Source organism: Amblyraja radiata, chromosome 30 (assembly GCF_010909765.2).
Source record: "Amblyraja radiata isolate CabotCenter1 chromosome 30, sAmbRad1.1.pri, whole genome shotgun sequence".
Lineage (NCBI taxonomy): Eukaryota > Metazoa > Chordata > Chondrichthyes > Rajiformes > Rajidae > Amblyraja > Amblyraja radiata.
The window spans coordinates 9,958,175-9,973,016 of NC_045985.1; positions in this window are offsets into that span (position 1 = coordinate 9,958,175).

The following is a 14,842-nucleotide window of genomic DNA, read 5'->3' on the forward strand; positions in this document are numbered from 1 at the left end:
GAGACCCGGGTTCCATCCAGACTACGGGTGCGGGCCGTACGGAGTTTGCACGTTCTCCCCGTGACCTGCGTGGGTTTTCTCCGAGATCTTCGGTTTCCTCCCACACTCCAAAAGATTAATTTGCCTGGCATAAATGTAAATAATCCCCAGGGTGCTTGTAAAATAGCCTTGTGCTGGGATCGCTGGTCAGTGCGGACTCGGTGGGCCGAAGGGCCTGTTTCCACGCTGTAATCTCTAAACTGAACTAAACCAAACTAAATATATTGTACTCAAGAAGGAACTGCAGATGCTGGAAGATCGAAGGTACACAAAAATGTTGGAGAAACTCAGCGGGTGCAGCAGCATCTATGGAGCGAAGGAAATAGGCGACGTTTCGGGCCGAAACCCTTCTTCAGACTGATGGGGGGTGGGGGGGAGAAGGAAGGAAAAAGGGAGGAGGAGGAGCCCGAGGGCGGGGGGTGGGAGGAGACAGCTCGAGGGTTAAGGAAGGGGAGGAGACAGCAAGGGCTAGCAAAATTGGGAGAATTCAACGTTCATGCCATCCGGACGCAAGCAACCCAGGCGGAATATGAGGTGCTGTTCCTCCAATTTCCGGTGTTGCTCACTCTGGCAATGGAGGAGACCCAGGGCAGAGAGGTCGGATTGGGAATGGGAGGGGGAGTTGAAGTGCTGAGCCACCGGGAGTTCAGGTAGGTTATTGCGGACTGAGCGGAGGTGTTCGGCTCCACTCCCATTCCCAATCCGACCTCTCTGTCCTGGGTCTCCTCCATTGACAGAGTGAGCAACACCGGAAATTGGAGGAACAGCACCTCATATTCCGCCTGGGTTGCTTGCGTCCGGATGGCATGAACGTTGAATTCTCCCAATTCTGCTAGCCCTTGCTGTCTCCTCCCCTTCCTTAACCCTCGAGCCGTCTCCTCCCATCCCCCCGCCCTCGGGCTGCTCCTCCTCTCTTTTTCCTTCCTTCTCCCCCCCACCCCCCATCAGTCTGAAGAAGGGTTTCGGCCCGAAACGTCGCCTATTTCCTTCGCTCCATAGATGCTGCTGCACCCGCTGAGTTTCTCCAGCATTTTTGTGTACCTTAAATATATTGTACTGCCAGGTCGTATCTCAGCTAGCTTTCTGGAACAGCTCTGCCCCAGTCCGCATTTAGTTTAGTTTTTAGTATAGAGATACAACGCAGAAACAGGCCCTTCGGCCCACCGAGTCTGTGCCGACCAGCGATCCCCGCATATTAACACACACTCCCACACACATATTAACACACACTCCCACACACATAGTCCCACACACTCGAGGGACAATGTTACATGTCGAAACCCTACTGCTGCACCCACCGTGCCATCCTAAGGACTTGTATGTAGGGCATCCATATGTATGGTGACACTACTTCATTGTTCAACTTCTGTCAAGGAGAAGCTATACTTCACCCTCGTTGGACCTCATTTGGACTGCGCAGTTGCAGCATGGGACCCATACGCAAATAAAAACATTTCTTCCATCGAACGTGTCCAAAGACAGGCAGCTCGATTTGTTACTAACACCTATGAGAGAGAAGCGAGTGTCACCAAACTTCTGAATTCTCTGGGGTGGAAGGAACCCTCTCCAAGACAGACGTGAAGCTCACCGTTTGACCTGTTTTTACAAAATGTTAAATGGTCAGCTCGACATAGACTACAAGACCTACACCAAACCCAAACCAATTAGGAGCAGACAAGGGCATTCGATCCAATTTGTGATCCCAGCTACAAAGACAGATGTGTACAGCAATTCGTTCTTCCCCCGCACAATTAAAGCATGGAATAATCTCCACCCAACTATAGTTACCCAACCAGATGCAACTAAATTTAAAGTAGCTCTTTCTTCCCAATAACCCTTTCTGGCTTAAGCCCTCCCTTCACCACCTCCAGTTTAAATTCCATTTGGAATATTTTGGAGGACCAAGAAACCAAGAACCAAGAACCAAGAGCCAAGACCTTCCCTCAACAGTGGTAAACGTTGATTCTGCTTCATGGGGATGTTTATGGTAGATTCTATTGTGCATTCTGTACTTTTTTTATTTGCATGGCTGTATGGAGACTCAAATTTCACTGTCCCAATTGGTGCAAGTGACAATAAAAGTGAACTTGAACTCGGTTTGGCCATGAATCGGGTATTTGTAATCCAGGAATTGCCTGCACAATATCATTGATGGGGGGGGGGGGGGGAATTCCCAGGCCCAGCCAGGCATGTGAACAGGAAACTAACGAACAGAAGCTGAACCTGGGGTTTAGACACGTGAACACGTGCTGGGCGCCTCGCTCACAGCCCTGCTCTCACCTGCCTAGAAGCGACAGCCGCAACAACCCACGGCTCTGCAGTGTTACAGAAACACAAAAATAGCAAGACTACTTAAAGCCTTAATTAGCCTTGCTCTAAAAATTGCAAGTATAGATGACTCACAGGTTAAATATAACCCGAAGAGTAGGCAGCAAATTTTAAATCGATGTAATCAAAAGGAACTGCAGATGCTGCTTTACACCAAAGATAGACACAGAGTGCTGGAGTCACTCAGAGGGTCAGGCAGCATCTCTGCATAACGTGGATAGGTGACATTTCTGGTCTGGACCCTTCGTCAGACTGATTGCAGTTTAGGAGGGGGGGGGGGGTGAAAGCTGGAAGAGAGGTGGATGGGTGGGACAAAGACTGTCCATCCTTCTGCCAATAGAACTCCCCCCCCCCCCCTCACCTGTATCCACCTATCGCTCACCGGACTCTGATTTGCCCCCACCTCTGTTCGAGCTTTCTCAACCCGACCACAATTAGTTTCAGAAGAAGGGGAAACACCACTCATCCTTTTACTCCAGAGATGCTGCCTGAGTGGCTGACCTATCTTACCTAACCCCCTCCATGTTTTAGAATTTAGAAGATTGAGGGGGGTCTTATAGAAACGTACAAAATTCTTAAGGGGTTGGACAGGCTAGATGCAGGAAGATTATTCCCGATGTTGGGGAAGTCCAGAACTATGGGTCACAGTTTAAGGATAAGAGGGAAGTCTTTTAGGACCGAGATGAGAAAATCATTTTTTTCCACAGAGAGTGGTGAATCTGTGGAATTCTCTTCCACAGAAGGTAGTTGAGGCCACAGTTCATTGGCTATATTTAAGAGGGAGTTAGATGTGGCCCTTGTGGCTAAAGGGATCAGGGGGTATGGAGAGAAGGCAGGGATGGGATACTGAGTTGGATGATCAGCCATGATCATATCGAATGGCGGTGCAGGCTCGAATGGCCGAATGGCCTACTCCTGTGCCTATTGTCTATGTTTCTATGTTTTTCTCGATCGTACTTGAGGTTGACTTGATTGTATTAATGCAGAGAGTTGTGGACGCAACCCAGACCATTACGCGAACCACCCTCCCTTCCATGGACTTCATCCACACTTCATGCTGCCTCGGCAAGGCCAGTAGCATCCTCCAAGGACCAGTCTCACCTCTTCTCCCCTACCTGCCAGAGGAGGTAGTTGAGGCTGGGTTCAGAGAAGATTTACAAGGACATTGCCAGGACTAGAGGGTGTGAGCTACAGGGAGAGGTTGAGTAGGCTGGAACTCAACCAATATTTCCTTCATCAGTCAGAGTATTGAGTATAGAAGGTACACAAAAATGCTGGAGAAACTCAGCGGGTGCAGCAGCATCTATGGAGCGAAGGAAATGGGCAACGTTTCGGGCCGAAACCCTTCTTGAGTACAAAAGTCAGGAGGTCATGTTGCAGTTGTACAAGACGTTGGTGAGACCGCATTTAGAATATTGTGCTCAGTTCTGGGCACCGTGTTACAGGAAAGATATTGTCAAGCTTGAAAGGGTTCAGAGAAGATTTACGAGGATGTTGCCAGGACTAGAGGGTGTGAGCTACAGGGAGAGGTTGAGTAGGCTGGGACTCTACTCCCTAGAGGGCAGGAGGATGAGGGGAGATCTTATAGAGGTGTACAAAATCATGAGAGGAATAGATCGGGTAGATGCACAGAGTCTCTTGCCCAGAGTAGGGGAATCGAGGACCAGAGGACACAGGTTCAAGGTGAGGGGAAAAGATGAAATAGGAATCTGAGGGGTAACTTTTTCACACAGAGGGTGGTGGGTGTATGGAACGAGCTGCCAGAGGAGGTAGTTGAGGCTGGGACTATCCCAATGTTTAAGAAACAGTTAGACAGGTACATGGATAGGACAGGTTTGGAGGGATATGGGCCAAGCGCAGGCAGGTGGGACTAGTGTAGCTGGGACATGTTGGCTGGTGTGGGCATGTTGGGCTGAGGTGCATAAAATCATGTGAGGAATAGATTGGGTAGATGTACACAGTCTCTTGCCCAGAGTAGGTGAATGCAGCACCAAAGGACATGGGTTTAAGGTGAAGGGGAAAAGATGAAATAGGAATAGAAACATAGAAAATAGGTGCAGGAGTAGGCCATTCGGCCCTTCGAGCCTGCACCGCCATTCAATATGATCATGGCTGATCATCCAACTCAGTATCCTGTACCTGCCTTCTCTCCATACCCCCTGATCCCTTTAGCCACAAGGGCCACATCTAACTCCCTCTTAAATATAGCCAATGAACTGTGACCTCAACTACCTTCTGTGGCAGAGAATTCCACAGATTCACCACTCTCTGTGTGAAAAATGTTTTTCTCATCTCGGTCCTAAAAGACTTCCCTCTTATCCTTAAGCTGTGACCCCTTGTCCTGGACTTCCCCAACATCGGGAACAATCTTCCTGCATCTAGCCTGTCCAACCCCTTAAGAATTTTGTAAGTTTCTATAAGATCCCCCCTCAGTCTTCTAAATTCTAGCGAGTACAAGCCGAGTCTATCCAGTCTTTCTTCATATGAAAGTGCTGACATCCCAGGAATCTGATGTCCTGCTGAGTTACTCCAGCATTTTATGTCTGTCTTCCGTGTTGGCAGCTTTGGCCACAGAGAACAGAACAGCAATTATACAGAACGGGAAGTAAATCAGACGATAATTGTAGAGGCCGACTGTAGGAAGATTAGAGCACTCTTCAATGTGTGTAATGAGGTGTACTTTAGTGTGCCCCGGTGTTCGATTTCTTGCTCTTTGTTTCTCAGTTGAACTCCATCACCTCCACTTTCTTCATAAGTTATAGGAGTAGAATTAGGCCATTCGGCCCATCGAGTCTACACTGCCATTCGATCATGGCTGATCTCTGTATCCTAATCCCATTTTCCTGCCTTCCCCCCCTTAACCCTTGACACCCGTTCTAATCAAGAATTTGCCTATCTCTGCCTTAAAAATATCTATATTTTGCTACATTTAAGAGGGAGTTAGATGTGGCCCTTGTGGCTAAGGGGTTCAGGGGGTATGGAGAGAAGGCAGGTACGGGATACTGAGTTGGATGATCAGCCATGATCATATTGAATGGCGGTGCAGGCTCGAAGGGCCGAATGGCCTCTACTCCTGCACCTATTTTCTATGTTTCTATGTTTCTATCCACTGACTTGGCCTCCACAGCCTGTGAATCTGTGGCAATGAGCTCCACAGATTCACCACCCTCTGACTAAAGAAGTTCCTTCCTCACCGGCCCTCTAAAAGAGCGCCTTCCCATCGATTTAGAATAAGGGGCCGGCCATTTAGGACAGAGATGAGGAAACACCTTTCCACCCAGAGAGTTGTGAATCTGCGGAATTCTCTGCCACAGGAGGCAGCGGAGGCCGGTTCACTGGATGAATTTAAGAGAGAGTTGGACAGAGCTCTTAGGCCTAACGGAATCAGGGGATATGGGGAGAAAGCAGGAACGGGGCACTGGATTCTGGATGATCAGCCATGATCGCAGTGAATAGCGGTGCTGGCTCGAAGGGCCGAATGGCCTACTCCTGCCCCTGTTTTCTGTGCTTCTATGATGGCACAACTGATGTCTTTGAAGTTGAACAAGGGGAAGCAAGCAAGAGTCACTTAGTGTTCTAGAAGGAACTGCAGATGCTGGAAAATCGAAGGTAGACAAAAAACGCTGAAGTTAGAGGAGGAGTCAGACCTACGCAGACCCAGTGGTCCAGATGTGGAATTAAATGCACAGGATACATATTGGGCAGTTGGATCTATTCTACACCCCACTGGCCGTGGAAGGGGCCGTTCAATTATCAAGGTGGGGGTGTGTGTCCCCCCTCCCACCCCCACCCCTCACATAATCTAGAACCAGTGGGTGTAGTAAGGTGTAACAACTTATCCATTACATGGATAGGACAGGATATGGACCAAATGTGGGCAGGTGGGATGAGTGTAGCTGGGACATGTTGGCCAGTGTGGGCAAGTTGGGCCGAAGGGCCTGTTTCCACACTGTATCACTCTATGACTAGTGTAGCTGGGACATTGTTGGCCGGTGTGGGCAAGTTGGGCAGAAGGGCCTGTTTCCACACTGTATCACTCTATGGCTAGTGTAGCTGGGACATGTTGACCAGTATGGGCAAGTTGGGCCGAAGGGCCTGTTTCCACACTGTATCACTCTATGACTCTATTATCATTTTATCCATTGAGTATTGAATTTACAAATCGGTTGTGCTGGAACAAGCTGCCAGAGGAGGTACTAGAGGCAGGGACTATCCCAACATTTAATAAACAGTTAGACAGGCACATGGATAGGACAGGTTTGGAGGGATATGGGCCAAACATAGGCAGGTGGGACTAGTGTAGCTGGGACATGTTGGCCATTGTGGGCAAGTTGGGCCGAAGGGCCTGTTTCCACACTGTATCACTCTATGACTAGTGTAGCTGGGACATGTTGGTCAGTTTGGGCAAGCTGGGCCGAAGGGCCTGTTTCCACACTGTATCACTCTATGACTAGTGTAGCTGGGACGTGTTGACCAGTGTGGGTAAGTTGGGCCGAAGGGCCTGTTTCCACACTGTATCACTCTATGACTAGTGTAGCTGGGACATGTTGGCCGGTGTGGGCAAGTTGGGCTGAAGGGCCTGTTTCCACACTGTATCACTCTATGACCAGTGTAGCTGGGACATGTTGGCCGGTGTGGGCAAGTTGGGCTGAAGGGCCTGTTTCCATGCTGTATCACTCTATGACTCGGCACGGCACATAGGGCGAGCAGCGGTAGAGTTGCTGTCTTACAGTGCCTGCAGTGCTGGCCACCCGGGTTCGATCCCGACTACGGGTGCTGCCTGTACGGAGTTTGTACATTCTCCCCGTGACCTTTCTCAGGGATCTCCAGTTTCTTCCCACACTCCATAGACGTACAGGGTTAGTTGGCCTGGTATAACTGTAAGCTGTCGCCAGTGTGTGTAGGGTAGTGTTAGCGTGCGGGGATCGCTGGTCGGCACGGACCCGGTGGGCCGCAGGGCCTGCTGCCGCGCTGTGCCTCTACTGATAATAATTAAGTTAGTATCCCATTGCCAAGTTCCTTTCTTCTTTGAGCTTCGGCAAGATCACCTGTAACCATGTAATTATAGGATACTGCAGAACTTTGAATTAAGGAAGTTGATTGAAAATTGATTATATGTATGGCCTCTACGGAATGGTACCTTCAAAGGTTTCAAAGGTTATTTTACTAGTCACATACGCCTAGGTGTAGTGAAATACTTGTTGACAATGCAGCACATAAATTATTGAATACAGACATGACAATAGTAAAGAACTTAAAAAACATCCCCCCACAATGGTTTCCATTATGAAGGAAGGCACAAAGTCCAGTCCCATCCCCATGTCCACCCATAGTCAGGCCTATTGAGGCCTCCGCAGTCGCCTCTACGGAGGCCCGATGTTCCAGGCCGTTCCCGCCGGATGATGGTGCTCCCTCTCAGCGGCTTGGGACACCTGGAACGGCCACTTCCCTTACCGGAGACCGCGGCTTCCGAAGCCAACAAGGTCGCGCTGGATGGAGCTCCACCACTGGCGATCTCAGCAAGAGATCCCAGGCTCCCGATGAAAAGTTCAGCGCCACCGCCCACAGCTGGCCGCTCCGCAGACCCGCAGCTCCGCGATGTTTTTCTCGGCGGTCTTCAGCTCCAGCACGGCGACCCGGGCAAGGCATCTCCCGCTCCGCTCCACGATAGCGCTCCAGCGCTGTGCCGCCGCCGCCGAAGCCGAGGTTCTGGGCGGTCCCCGACAGGAAACGCCGCTCCAGGCCCGCTGGTGGGCCGCGAGGACGGGTCGAAAGTGCATCCCGGAGAAAAGCTGCCTCTCCGACCAGGTAGGGACCCTAGAAAGGTACTTTCCCCCTTCCCCCCCACATAAAAAAGACTAGAACTCCAGAAAAAAAACATTTTAACTAACTAAAAGTTAAAAAAAGAATGAAAAACGAACAGCTGCAGGCTGGGTAGCCATACCACACAGGACAGCGCCCCCTTTGCATTTGACACCGCCGTTTCCTCGCCTCCGTTTTGGAGACGCCAATCTTTAGCTATTTCATCTAATTCATCTAAATTTTGGAAAGCTGTTATATACTTATCACCTAGTTCTTCTTAATTAGTTGTTTAGACCAGTGATTCCCAACCTGGGGCCATATGGCCCATGGCATATTTCAGGGGGGCCACATAAAACTTTTGGGATTTAGGGGGGGCCACAGGTTCAACGAAGGGGACCACCCTGTTGTCTCCTAAATTTCAGTTCTAATAAATTTAAATCTATTGATGTTTGTGGAATAGAATAAAAGAGAATATATGCGCAATTAATAGACACTGATATTTTTATGGAAGGTATTATAATATTGAAGTACTTTTTTTCCGCTAATAATGTCAGGGGGGTGGGGGGGGCCACAGAAAAATTAAAAGATCCCAAGGGGGCCATGAGCTAAAAAGGGTTGGGAAACACTGGTTTGGACAATAGTAATCAGTTAATTTGCCAAAACAAAAACTCCTTAAACACAAAAGAGCTGATGAGCGCATTTTAAATATTAGAAACATAGAAACATAGACAATAGGTGCAGGAGTAGGCCATTCGGCCCTTCGAGCCTGCACCGCCATTCAATATGATCATGGCTGATCATCCAACTCAGTATCCTGTACCTAAATTGTACAACAGTTTGGTACAAGGGATCGACTTGAATACTTGCGTGGTTTATCCCATAACTATGAAATTCTTAAGGGGTTGGACAGGCTAGATGCAGGAAGATTGTTCCCGATGTTGGGGAAGTCCAGAACTAGGGGTCACACAGTTTAAGGATAAGGGGGAAATCTTTTAGGACCGAGATGAGGAAAACATTTTTCACACAGAGAGTGGTGAATCTGTGGAATTCTCTGCCACAGAAGGTAGTTGAAGCCACAGTTCATTGGCTATATTTAAGAGGGAGTTAGATGTGGCCCTTGTGGCTAAAGGGATCAGGGGGTATGGAGAGAAGGCAGGGATGGGATACTGAGTTGGATGATCAGCCATGATCATATTGAATGGCGGTGCAGGCTCGAAGGGCCGAATGGCCTACTCCTGCACCTATTTTCTATGTTTCTATTAAGTTATTGAATTTATTTTATATTAACTTATTTTAACCAAATTTTAATTCACCTGTTCTTTATTTAATAAAGGCTCCCAAAACTATTGAAGACTATAGGAATTAACATGAACTAGGTGATAAGTAAATAACAGCTTGCCAAAATGTAGATGAATTAAAGATGAACTAGGTGATAAGCCTTAACTATGGGCAGCACCAAAACGGAGGAGCTGAAACAGCGGTGCCGAATCTGCAACGTCGAAAAGTACCCGACCCTGGCCACTGATCCACTGACACAAATTTCAAGTTAATCTGGATCATCAGAGGTTGCCTGAAGAAGGGTCTCGACCCGAGACGACATCCTTCTATACAGAGATGCTGCCTGTCCCGCTGAGTTACAGACAACAGACAATAGACAATAGACAATAGGTGCAGGAGTAGCCCATTCGGCCCTTCGATGTGATCACGGCTGATCGTCCCCAATCAGTACCCCGTTCCTGCCTTCTCCCCATATCCCCTGACCCCGCTATCTTTAAGAGCCCGATCTAGCTCTCTCTTGAAAGCATCCAGAGAACCGGCCTCCACCGCCCTCTGAGGCAGAGAATTCCACGGACTCACAACTCTGTGTGAAAAACAGTAGAGCCAATTGCACTTTATTTGCTTATTTATGTGTGTATATATATATATATATATATATATATTCAATGGTATATGGTCACACTGATCTGTTCTGTATTTATTTATGCCTACAATATTCTGTTGTGCTGAAGCAAAGCAAGAATTTCATTCTCCTATCTGGGAGACATGACAATAAACTCTCTTCAACCCTTGAAGTGTTTCCTCGTCTCCGTTCTACATGGCTTACCCCTTATTCTTAAACTGTGTGTGTGGCCCCTGGTTCTGGACTCCCCCGACATCGGGAACACGTTTCCTGCCTCTAGCGTGTCCAAACCCTTAATAATCTTATATGTTTCAATAAGATTCCCTCTCGTCCTTCTAAACTCCAGAGTGTACAAGCCCAGCCGCTACCGAGAGAAGGAACAAACGAGGACCCTGCGTGGGGGGGGACCGTCGCGAGGGGAGGGGGAAGAACAGTGGACAATGGAGGACTGGCGTGGGGGGACCACAAAGGTAGACCTGGCATGGGATACTATGTAACTCTGTAAGCGCCCTTTATGTGGCAGCTATTCGCATACCCCGGTATTCATCTCAATAAAGCATCTTAACAAAGTAGAAAACATGATCACTATAATTGGCAAATTCTTTCAAGACTGGATATTAATGTTGTCGTCTCCGGGAACCTGTACACTTCTTCCTTGTCTGACGGAATTTTAATGACAGGTAATTAAAATGAATTATTTCCTTGTTTTCAGAGTTATTTTTACACGTTTGGAATTACACAACTCAGCCTGCGATGTGAGCCAAGAAATGCTTGATTGAAATAGATTGTTGCAACATTAGAATCCTGCTCGCCCTTAAGCCCCTGTCCCACTTAGGAAACCTGAACAGCAACCTCTGGTGACCTTGCCCGCCACCCAAGGTTTCCATGAGATTTTGGGTCACTCTCCCTAATGGTCGGAAGTGGTTTCCGTGTGGTCTAGGCTTCATCTAGGGTGCTGCTATTTTTTCATCGTAATTAAAGCCAGCCTCGACTAAAAATAGGTTGTCGTTTTAAACATCAATAATTTTTAGTGGCAGGCGCTGGTTTTCTTCATAGTCTGGATAGACTCGGCTTCTACACGCTAGAATTCAGAAGATTGAGGGGGGATCTTATAGAAACTTACAAAATTCTTAAGGGGTTGGACAGGCTAGATGCAGGAAGATTGTTCCCGATGTTGGGGAAGTCCAGAACAAGGGGTCACAGTTTAAGGATAAGGGGGAAATCTTTTATGACCGAGATGAGGAAAACATTTTTCACACACAGAGAGTGGTGAATCTGTGGAATTCTCTGCCACAGAAGGTAGTTGAGGCCACAGTTCATTGGCCATATTTAAGAGGGAGTTAGATGTGGCCCTTGTGGCTAAAGGGATCAGGGGGTATGGAGAGAAGGCAGGTACAGGATACTGAGTTGGATGATCAGCCATGATCATATTGAATGGCGGTGCAGGCTCGGAGGGCTGAATGGCCTACTCCTGCACCTATTGTCTATGTTTCTATGTTTCTATGATATAATCACGCTGTATATCTAAACCACATCAAACCAAAGAACTTACCCTGGGCTCAATTTTAACCTTGGCTTAGCCCCACAGACCTCTAACTGGTTCTTTGTGAGTCAGGGGCTCAGATCATAAGGTCATGTCATAGGAGCAGAAGTAGGCCATTCGGCCCATCGAGTCAACTCTGCCATTCAATCATGGCTGATCTATCTTTCCCTCTCAACCCCCATTCTCCTGCCTTCTCCCCAATAACCCTTGACACCCTTACCAATCAACTATGTGTCATTCTCTGCCTTACAATTACCCAGCATTGCAATGTTGTCTCGGGACAGTCACCCACTCACCAACACAATCTGGTGCCAGTCTCCCATTCCCCATCTCTCCCGCTTGCTACTCAAAGCCCAGCTCTGACGTCCCTCCCCTTGTTCCCACGGCCTTAAGCCTTGTATCCTCCTCTCACTGTCAGAGAATACATCCTTCAGAAGCTTTTAATTCTCACCTGTGGCAGCTTTAAACATCAATTCTTTTTTTTTTTCAACCCCCAAGTGGAAGCAGAAATAGCTGGAGGTTCTTGGTTCTTGGTTTCTTGGTTTCTTGGTCCTCCAAAATATTCCAAATGGAATTTAAACTGGAGGTTTAAACAAAAAGACAGCCAACATCATCAAAGACCCGCACCATGCTGGCCACGCCACATTATAACGTCATAAGTGATAAGAGCAGAATTAGGCCATTTGGCCCATCAAGTCCACTCCGTCATTCAATCATCTATCTCTCCCTCCCAACCTCATTCTCCTGCCTTCTCCCCATAACCTCTGACACCCGTACTAATCAAGAATCCATCTATCTCTGCCTTAAAAACATCCACTGACTTGGCCTCCACAGCCTTCTGTGGCAAAGACAATAGACAATAGACAATAGGTGCAGGAGGAGGCCATTTGGCCCTTCGAGCCAGCACCGCCATTCAATGTGATCATGGCTGATCATCCACAATCAGTACCTCGTTCCTGCCTTCTCCCCATATCCCTTGACGCCGCTATCTTTAAGAGCCCTATCTAGCTCTCTCTTGAAAATATCCACAGAACCTGCCTCCACCGCCCTCTGAGGCAGAGAATTCCAAAGAATCACAACTCTGTGTGAAAAAGTGTTTCCTCGTCTCTGTTCCCGATGTTGGGGAAGTCCAGGACAAGGGGTCGCAGTTTAAGGATAAGGGGGGAAATCTTTTAGGACCGAGATGAGAAAAACATTTTTCACACAGAGAGCGGTGAATCTGTGGAATTCTCTGCCACAGAAGGTAGTTGAGGCCACAGTTCATTGGTCTCAGAATTCCACAGACTCACAACTCTCTGTGTGAAAAAGCATTTCCTCGTCTCCGTTCTAAATGGCTTACCCCTTATTCTTAAAGAATTCCACAGATTCACCACCCTCTGATTAAAGAAATTCCTCCTCATCTCCTTCCGAAAGGAACGTCCTTTAATCCTGAGGCTGTGCCCTCTGGTCCTAGACTCTCCCACTAGTGGAAACATCCTCTCCACATCCACTCTATCCGGGCCTTTCACTGTTTGGTAAGTTTCAATGAGGTCCCCATTTCATTCTTCCAAACTCCAGCGAGTACAAGCCCAGGGTTTGGAATTCAATGACCCCTGAGGGGTGGCCAGTGTCGGTGAATCCCCAGGGGACAATAGTCAAGACCGCAGGTGAGAAGCACCAAACATGGGATGTGGCTCTCGAGGGGAAAGTCTTACCCTTTGAGACAGGAAATGACACATTGCATTCTCCCGAGGTTAATTTTATGAAATAGATTTTCCTAAATGAGTGTTCAGAGAATCATTTTGAGCCACGTTGCCCAACATGCTACTCTGTGCACAGCCCTGTTGAGCTGTACAATCTGATTCACTCCCCTGTCTTCCCTACGTTTCATTTCCTTATTTAGCTCGTATCTCGTGAAATTGCATTGAAATCATATCTGTTGCTTATTGAGGAGAGATAGAGAAAGAGGGAGAAAGAGAGAGAGAGAGAGAGAGAGAGAGAGAGAGAGAGAGAGAGAGAGAGAGAGAGAGAGATAGCTCTAGCTCTATCTATCGCCTCTCGGACTCTTATGCTTTCGATTCTAGCTCGCGCCGCTCTCCCTTCATCTCCCTCTTCAGCCTCCTCGGCTGTCCGCTTTCCCGCTTCTCTCGTCTCCGCGTTGTCTCGTTCCCCTCTTCGTCGTCTCGCTCTCGCGCTCTCTCTGCTCTCCTAGCCTGCTCTCCCTCTCCCTCGTTTGGTGTCCTCTCGCGCTCGTGCTCTCAGTGCTGCGCTTCCTCCTCTCTCGTCGCGCTTCTCTCGCTCGGTTCCCGCCGTGCGGCTCGCGTGTGGGCTCCCGCAGCCGCGCGCCTCTCGATCTGATCGCCAGCGGCGAGAAGCAGGGTGTTGACATTCTTCGCACTCCTTGCCTTCGTCTTCCTTCCCGACACACCTTGTGGCAGTCCGTGTTACCACCTGAAAGTCGGGAGGTCCCCATGTGGGTGGTCTATCTACAAGGGAGTTGCCCCCTTTAAATTGGGGACCTGTGGTGGATGAGTGTTGCAACGGACCGGTGGTGTGTAATAACTTTTGAGTCGGTTCACGGGCTGAAGAAGGGTTTCGGCCCAAACGTTGCTATTTCCTTCGCTCCATGGATGCTGCCTCACCCGCTGAGTTCCTCCAGCACTTTTGTCTCCCTTCGATTTTCCAGCATCTGCAGCTCCTTCTGAAACAGTACATCGTTGGAATAGTGTCCTCCGGCCCACGTTGGAATAGTGTCCTGTGCGAGCCTTCAGTTTAGATTGGTTTACTGAGGTACGATGAATAGCTTGGGGTTGAGTGATATTCAGTCAAAGATAAGACTGTACATAAATAGTTTAGTTCCGTTCCGTGAAAAGGTTTTTTGTTGCGTGTTATCTCATCAGCGGGAAGGCCATGCATGATCACCATCAGACACAGATGGGATACAGGAAATAGTGTTTACTGCAAGATAAATTCCGATCAAGTCCGATTAAAGATAGTGCAAAAGTCCCCAGCCTGCTAGATAATAATAATAATAATGGATGGGATTTATATAGCGCCTTTCTAATACTCAAGGCGCTTTACATCGCATTATTCATTCACTCCTCAGTCACACTCGGTGGTGGTAAGCTACTTCTGTAGCCACAGCTGCCCTGGGGCAGACTGACGGAAGCGTGGCTGCCAATCTGCGCCTACGGCCCCTCCGACCACCACCAATCACTCACACACATTCACACACATTCACACACAGGCAA